Source organism: Herpailurus yagouaroundi, unplaced genomic scaffold, assembly GCF_014898765.1.
Source record: "Herpailurus yagouaroundi ecotype Mexico unplaced genomic scaffold, PumYag 67370, whole genome shotgun sequence".
Taxonomy (NCBI): domain Eukaryota; kingdom Metazoa; phylum Chordata; class Mammalia; order Carnivora; family Felidae; genus Herpailurus; species Herpailurus yagouaroundi.
In genome coordinates, this window is record NW_024420187.1 from 1 (window position 1) to 8,838 (window position 8,838).

The 8,838-nt window shown below is 42.2% G+C and overlaps 1 long non-coding RNA gene across 1 annotated transcript; it reads right to left on the minus strand.

Annotated features, from left to right (window-relative positions):
- Positions 1-6,893: 6,893 nt before the first annotated feature.
- On the minus strand, positions 6,894-8,206 carry LOC121024906 (uncharacterized). The gene is made up of 2 exons (XR_005787846.1): positions 8,109-8,206; positions 6,894-7,469 (listed from the first exon to the last, which is right to left on the minus strand). It is a non-coding gene; the product is annotated as an uncharacterized LOC121024906 (long non-coding RNA).
- Positions 8,207-8,838: the final 632 nt, after the last annotated feature.

The following is an 8,838-nucleotide window of genomic DNA, read 5'->3' on the forward strand; positions in this document are numbered from 1 at the left end:
TTTGATTTCCTTTTCTTGTCTGATTGCTGATGCTAGAACTTCCAACATCATGTTAAACAACAGTGGTGAGAGTGGACATCCCTGTCGTGTTCCTGATCTCAGGGAAAAAGCTCTCAGTTTTTCCCCGTTGAGGATGATGTTAGCTGTGGGCTTTTCATAAATGGCTTTTATGATCTTTAAGTATGTTCCTTCTATCCCGACTTTCTCAAGGGTTTTTATTAAGAAAGGGTGCTGGATTTTGTCAAAGGCCTTTTCTGCATCGATTGACAGGATCATATGGTTTTTCTCTTTTTTTTTTTTTTGTTAATGTGATGTATCACGTTGATTGATTTGCGAATGTTGAACCAGCCCTGCATCCCAGGAATGAATCCCACTTGATCATGGTGAATAATTCTTTTTATATGCCGTTGAATTCGATTTGCTAGTATCTTATTGAGAATTTTGGCATCCATATTCATCAGGGATATTGGCCTGTAGTTCTCTTTTTTTACTGGGTCTCTGTCTGGTTTAGGAATCAAAGTAATACTGGCTTCATAGAATGAGTCTGGAAGTTTTCCTTCCCTTTCTATTTCTTGGAATAGCTTGAGAAGGATAGGTATTATCTCTGCTTTAAACGTCTGGTAGAACTCCCCTGGGAAGCCATCTGGTCCTGGACTCTTATTTGTTGGGAGATTTTTGATAACCGCATCAATTTCTTCGCTGGTTATGGGTCTGTTCAAGTTTTCTATTTCCTCCTGATTGAGTTTTGGAAGAGTGTGGGTATTCAGGAATTTGTCCATTTCTTCCAGGTTGTCCAATTTGTTGGCATATAATTTTTCATAGTATTCCCTGATAATTGTTTGTATCTCTGAGGGATTGGTTGTAATAATTCCATTTTCATTCATGATTTTATCTATTTGGGTCATCTCCCTTTTCTTTTTGAGAAGCCTGGCTACAGGTTTGTCAATTTTGCTTATTTTTTCAAAAAACCAACTCTTGGTTTCGTTGATCTGCTCTACGGTTTTTTTAGATTCTATATTGTTTATTTCTGCTCTGATCTTTATTATTTCTCTTCTTCTGCTGGGTTTAGGCTGCCTTTGCTGTTCTGTTTCTATTTCCTTTAGGTGTGCTGTTAGATTTTGTATTTGGGATTTTTCTTGTTTCTTGAGATAGGCCTGGATTGCAATGTATTTTCCTCTCAGGACTGCCTTCGCTGCGTCCCAAAGCGTCTGGATTGTTGTATTTTCATTTTCGTTTGTTTCCATATATTTTTTAATTTCTTCTCGAATTGCCTGGTTGACCCACTCATTCGTTAGTAGGGTGTTCTTTAACCTCCATGCTTTTGGAGGTTTTCCAGACTTTTTTCTGTGGTTGATTTCAAACTTCATAGCATTGTGGTCTGAAAGTATGCATGGTATGATTTCAATTCTTGTAAACTTATGAAGGGCTGTTTTGTGACCCAGTATATGATCTATCTTGGAGAATGTTCCATGTGCACTCGAGAAGAAAGTGTATTCTGTTGCTTTGGGATGCAGAATTCTAAATATATCTGTCAAGTCCATCTGATCCGATGTCTCATTCAGGGCCCTTGTTTCTTTATTGACCGCGTGTCTAGATGATCTATCCACTTCTGTAAGTGGGGTGTTAAAGTCCCCTGCAATTACCACATTCTTCTCAATAAGGTTGCTTATGTTTATGAGTAATTGTTTTATATATTTGGGCGCTCCGGTATTCGGCGCATAGACATTTATAATTGTTAGCTCTTCCTGATGGATAGACCCTGTCACTATTATATAATGTCCTTCTTCATCTCTTGTAACAGCCTTTAATTTAAAGTCTAGTTTGTCTGATATAAGTATGGCTACTCCAGCTTTCTTTTGGCTTCCAGTAGCATGATAAATAGTTCTCCATCCCCTCACTCTCAATCTAAAGGTGTCCTCAGGTCTAAAATGAGTCTCTTGTAGACAGCAAATAGATGGGTCTTGTTTTTTTATCCATTCTGATACCCTATGTCTTTTGGTTGGCGCATTTAATCCATTTACATTCAGTGTTATTATAGAAAGATATGGGTTTAGAGTCATTGTGATGTCTGTATGTTTTATGCTTGTAGTGATGTCTCTGATACTTTGTCTCACAGGGTCCCCCTTAGGATCTCTTGTAGGGCTGGTTTAGAGGTGACAAATTCCTTCAGTTTTTGTTTGTTTGGGAAGACCTTTATCTCTCCTTCTATTCTAAATGACAGACTTGCTGGATAAAGGATTCTCGGCTGCATATTTTTTCTGTCTAGCACCCTGAAAATCTCGTGCCAATTCTTTCTGGCCTGCCAAGTTTCAAAAGAGAGATCAGTCACGAGTCTTATAGGTCTTCCTTTATATGTGAGGGCACGTTTACCCCTTGCTGCTTTCAGAATTTTCTCTTTATCCTTGTATTTTGCCAGTTTCACTATGATATGTCGTGCAGAAGATCGATTCAAGTTCCGTCTGAAGGGAGTTCTCTGTGCCTCTTGGATTTCAATGCCTTTTTCCTTCCCCACTTCAGGGAAGTTCTCAGCTATTATTTCTTCAAGTACCCCTTCAGCACCTTTCCCTCTCTCTTCCTCCTCTGGGATACCAATTATGCGTAGATTATTTCTTTTTAGTGTATCACTTAGTTCTCTAATTTTCCCCTCATACTCCTGGATTTTTTCCTCTCTCTTTTTCTCAGCTTCCTCTTTTTCCATAACTTTATCTTCTAGTTCACCTATTCTCTCCTCTGCCTCTTCAATCCGAGCTGTGGTGGTTTCCATTTTGTTATGCATTTCATTTAAAGCGTTTTTCAGCTCCTCGTGACTGTTCCTTAGTCCCTTGATCTCTGTAGCAAGAGATTCTCTGCTGTCAGCTATACTGTTTTCAAGCCCAGCGATTAATTTTATGACTATTATTCTAAATTCACTTTCTGTTATATTATTTAAATCCTTTTTGATCAGCTCATTAGCTGTTGTTATTTCCTGGAGATTCTTCTGAGGGGAATTCTTCTGCTTGGTCATTTTGGATAGTCCCTGGCGTGGTGAGGACCTGCAGGGCACTTCCCCTGTGCTGTGGTGTATAACTGGAGTTGGTGGGCGGAGCCGCAGTCAGACCTGATGTCTGCCCCCAGCCCACCACTGGGGCCACAGACTGGTGCGTGCCTTCTGTTCCCCTCTCCTAGGGGCGGGATTCACTGTGGGGTGGGGTGGCCTGTCTGGGCTACTTGCACACTGCCAGGCTTGTGATGCTGGGGATCTGGCGTCTTAGCTGGGGTGGGTAGGCAAGGTGCACAGGGGCAGGAGGAGCAGGCTTAGCTTGCTTCTCCTTAGGTGATCCACTTCAGGAGGGGCCCTGTGGCAGCAGCAGGGAGTCAGATCCGCTGCCGGAGGTTTGGCTCCGTAGAAGCGCAGAGTTGGGTGTTTGCGCGGAGCGAGCAAGTTCCCTGGCAGGAACTGGTTCTCTTTGGGATTTTGGCTGGGGGATGGGCGGGGAAGATGGCGCTGGTGAGCGCCTTTGTTCCCCACCAAACTGAGCTCTGTCGTCAGGGGGCTCAGCAGCTCTCCTTCCCTTTGTCCTCCAGCCTTCCCGCTTTCTGAGCAGAGCTGTTAACTTATGACCTCCCAGCCGCGAAGTCGCGCTTGCTGTCGGAACACAGTCCGTCAGGCCCCTCTGCTTTTTGCAAGCCAGACTCGGGGGCTCTGCTTGGCCGGCGAGCCGTCCCTCCGCCCCGGCTCCCTCCCGCCAGTCCGTGGAGCGCGCACCGCCTCGCCGCCCTTCCTACCCTCTTCCGTGGGCCTCTCGTCTGCGCTTGGCTCTGGCGACTCCGTTCTGCTAATCCTCTGGCGGTTTTCTGGGTTATTTAGGCAGGTGTAGGTGGAATCTAAGTGATCAGCAGGACGCGCGGTGAGCCCAGCGTCCTCCTACGCCACCATCTTCCCTCCTCCTCCCACACAAGTACTTCAATATATATTAGCAATAGTGTCTATACAAAGCACAGTTCGTGCAATTTTTCTTGCCTTTTGCCTTTGCAATATCAGTATGTAAAACATCACATTTTCCCTATGTATTTAATAATGTGTTAAAAATCCAATCTCAATATATAAAGTTGCTTTCTTCTGTTAAGTATGTGTAATCATCTTTATATTTACTTGCCTAAATATACTGTAACAAAATAAGCAAAATGGAAAGATTCTTAGCTATACTCCTCTTGAGCTTTGTTATAAATATCTCATGATCTGAACCTTTAAGGTAATTCACAAAGTGTGGTTGATGTCATACTGGAATATTTCTGAACTTCTTTATGAGCAAATGTTCCAACTGTAATTCTAAATTAGTCAGTCATAAACATCCACATTACAGTGTCAATTGTATGTGATTTTTTAACAAGCTATTCTATAGTGGTATATGTTTTTCTCTCTTGTAAAATGTGGGAATCCACTTTTGATATAATATAAATGAGTTTTCATTGCCAGATTTAAATTTTTCTTAATTTTTTTATTAATTTTTTTAATGTTTATTTATTTTCAAGAGAGAGAGAGAGAAACAGAGTGTGAGCATGGCAGGAGCAGAGAGAGAGGGAGACACAGAATCCGAGCTGTCAGCACAGAGCCTTATGTGGGGGTCAAACTCACGAATTGTGAGATCATGACCTGAGCCAAAGTCGGATGCTTAACCAACTGAGCCCCCAGGCACTCATCCAGATTTAAATTTATCTATACTTTTAACATTAGCTATTTCAAGTGAATGTATGTTATACTTTATAGCAAAATTATAATTGTCAGGAAGTAGCTGGCATAAACGATCTTGTGAAATTTCACTGCATTAAACATGTCAGACCAGTTACCTTATTCCCAACCACCGTAAATGATGAATCCTGATGACAATAAACATAATTATAACGTGCTACTTTAAGGTATGTTAAGATCAAATTTTGGGCTGATGGCATTAATTTTGTATGCTATAATTAATGTAGTTATTGTTAGTTGAAAATCATGTGGTACCAGTACTATATAACGTGTCTTATTTTAAGCCTGAACATTCTGTTGGGCACAGCAGTGATTACTCTTTAATTTTTTTTCTGTTTAATCAATGATCCATTTGTAAAATTATTTTATCTTTATTTAAAATAAGTTTTTATAAATATAACCAGATAAGAAAACTTACACAGTACTCAGATTAGCTTTAGCATTATATTATTACATAGGTCATATGACTTGTTTACTAGTTCTTAAGATACCTTACCATAAGACACTGATGCATCTGGACTAATTAATCACATTCCTTTATTCTCCAAACTCTGAATCAATTGAGAGAGATTTAGGTGTAAGACATATGGTCAGTAAAGCATTGAAGAATGTAACTTGTACCATGGTCAAAATGGAAGCCATAATATTTATTCCAAAGTCTAAGACCTGGGACCTGGATTGGGACAGAATCTGGTCCACAGATACACTCCCCCAGCTACCAACAACAAGCACAGCAAAGAAGTGTACACACGAGGAAAGGCTCTCACAACTTCCCCTGTCAGATCACTTGCACTTCCTCTAAAGCTAAGGCGTGAGTTTGAGTTTGAAAATATTATTTCAAAGAATAAAGCTAGAATGTTGAAAAAAGATATTTCCCATTAAATCAATAAATATGACTAAGACCTTAAGTGCACCCTAATTTGTTACATTTTTACTCTGACATATGCTAATTATGCTAATGGCCCAGATTGCCTGGAGATCCTGATGACCTCCAAGATGTTACCATTTATCATTGGTTATTTAACACTTTTGAGTAAGCATGCTAAATATTATCACAGAATTTTAAATAAATAAACACACACACAGTTTCTCTCTCAAAGACATCTCAAGAACCTCTGAAACATCTTTCTGGATGCCTACTGTTGCTTTTGTCAGAGGTTGAAAACCATTGATCAAGCAATTTCCTTTCTCAGACTGAAGGTTGATTGGGATGTAAAAGAATGTGGCTTTCAGTGACCTGAATGCCACATGACTTCCAATGCCATGACTTCTAATAATTTATTTTGGTCCAAGAGGATGGCCTGGAGCAGTTGCCCTCAATCTCTCTTCTACAACATACCTAGGGGATGGCATTTAGGTGTCAGACTCACTCCACCACATGAGCCCAGATGTTCACATAGCTGTGGCTTGGTTGATATAAGATGTGGATTATGTGCAACTTCTGACCATAGGGCCACTGACCATAGTTCCATCCCTTTGTCTTCCACTGCCCCCAAGACACCAGTGTCTCGATCCTGTGGCTAAGAAGCCTAGTCCTGGAGGATGGGTATGAACATTGCTGTTGCCTATGCTGACTGCTGGGTTAAAAAGGACAGTATATTGAGAACTTGCCCCAAATCCATACCATTTGTCCCATTGAATACAAAGAGAAAAGAAATCACAAAGGGTACACAGCAAAAGTGTCTCAGAAGAATTGTGCTGTGTCACTGTGTAGACTCCAGTTCCTGGGTGAAGAGAAGTAGTGAGGGACTCAGTCAGGTAGATATGTTCAAGGAGAGTATTTGTCATGGATTTTTGAACCAAGGTCTGAAAACAAGTATCCCTGTGCCACTTCTTTCTTAAGGATGAGATTCCCTCAAGTCAAAAGAGTCTGGAGGCTGAATTTCAGGGCTGAGGATCATAGTGTCCCTAATGAATAGGAAGAAACCTCATGGATGGTGGCAGCAACATCAGTGGAACAGGGTCACTCAGGTTTTGGGAGTACCCCATTGCTCCTCTCTGGATCTTTCCTTTCCACAGCCCTCTCAGACGGCCCATGTCTGGGACCTCCCTTGGTGGGAATTTCCCATATATAGCTGGCTCATTCTGGAGTCTGCTTGAAGAATCCAGGTTAATAGGGGCTCCCCAGAACTGAGGATGGGGGCATCAACAAACACTAAAGAGCTCAGGGTGCCAGGAAAGATAGGCTTTATTTTTACATGTTGATAATGCTGTGGGAAGCAGAGTTTTTTTGTAGCATTCAGGTATTGATGTAGGAAAGAGCCAAGGCCAAGAGGCCTGAGGTTTTTAGCAAAAAGAGGAATTCTTTAAGTACACATCTAGGCATCTTAGTTCAGGAGGAGAATGAGAACAAGGTGCGAGTGAGGAATGTCGTCAACTCCAGGCTCAGCCTTGGCTATGGATGAACCAAAGCTCATCAAAAGCTGCAGCCCCCAAATCCATGGCAACAACTGGAGGACTCCCTCTCCCAGCAGTTGGAAGGCTGAAGTGGGCCTAGACAGACATCCGGAAACCGATGAGACCCCAGAGAGCAGCAGCTTCCGAAGCCAGTGGTACAGCAACTGTGGACACAGCAGGAGGGGACAGGTGGGGGGCAGGGAGCTGGGCAGAGAGCCAGGGCCTGTGGGGCCTGAGGGGCCTGAGCGAGGCACTTCGGTGGACACTTGGGAAGACACTTGGCAGGGAGCTGACACTTCTGCTGGGTTTGCTGGCTGGACATCTTGGGAAAAGTTCAGTTACTCTGAAAAGCAATGCAAAGGTTTTGAAAGTTCAGTGACTATAAACTTAATTTGCATCAGTATTTTTCTCCAGATTCTGAAGTTATATAACTGATTCTATGACTCCTGGATCCATATCTTTATAGCAGAGAAGCCCCACTTTCCAGGCATAGGAAAAATCAGGCCAGGGGTCAGTAACTTCTACTGACCTGATTCTCCCAAGACTCTTGACTTCTGAGGCAGCAACTTGGGTAGTTTCCAAAGTATTACCTTGTTTTTATAATATATTCTAATTTATGCATTCTAGAAACCACGTGGTTAGCCTGAGTCCATGGTTATACCACATGTCTTCTTCACCTCTTTTTTTTTTTTTTTTAATCTTTCTTACATCATGGGCTTGGCCTTCAGTTCTACTTTTCAGCCCTATGTGTGTCTCTTGTCCTAAAAACTAGCTTCCCCCACCCCGACCCCAATCTCAATTAACACTCATCCCTTCTGGGATTGCTGCTTCTGAGCCATCTGATGATTTCTGTGACCCTGATCTTCCTGAAATTACCAGTTAGTTCCCATTCTCTCCAGCCTAGAGTGGTTTGTCCCATTCAGCTATGGTGTGGCAATTCCAGCCATTCCCAAACTGCCATCCGATGAGTAAGGACACTTACCTTGCTTCCCAATGTCAGGCAAGCAATGGATAGGTCAGGGGAAGTGAGGAGACAGTATGGTCTGAGGCCTTTTATACACATCCTGCACTCAACTCAAGAGAATGAGCCATGATAATATGAAAGCTCTTCCCAACCAGGTGGTTATGATGGCAACTTCCCACATTCCTGTGGCTCTGTCATTCTACCACTTTATCACTCTGGATCACTACTGGATCCTCATGAGTATTTTTCCAGAACATCCCTTCCCTCTATAAAACTTAGAAGTATTTCCATAAAGATAAGAAGATCATGATTTACAAGGGCATTTACAATGGTCACCCTTGGGGATTGAACTTAGTGTTTCTGCAGGAATCTAATGCAAACTTTAGACGAAAATCTAAGGCCATTATTGTTGGATCAATCTAGGACATAGATGGGAGTTTCTGTTGATTCTATTATCAGTTTGAAGCCAATAATCTTAGCACCCCTGGGTCACTACTGAGGGCTTAGTGTATCTGATTCAGATCCCAGGGTGCATAAGACATCAACCAACAATGTAGCATCATAGAAAGGCCCAGTTGGAAAGGATTTCAGTCTTCTACCTACAATACACACAGATGAGGAACTGAGCACCAGAGAGGGCAAAGGAGATGTTCAAAGTTGTGCAGTGTCTGAACTGGGAGCCAGGCACCTTTGACCTCAGTTCCTTCTTTTGAACCTGCTTGGTCATGTCCACTAGAATCTACTACCT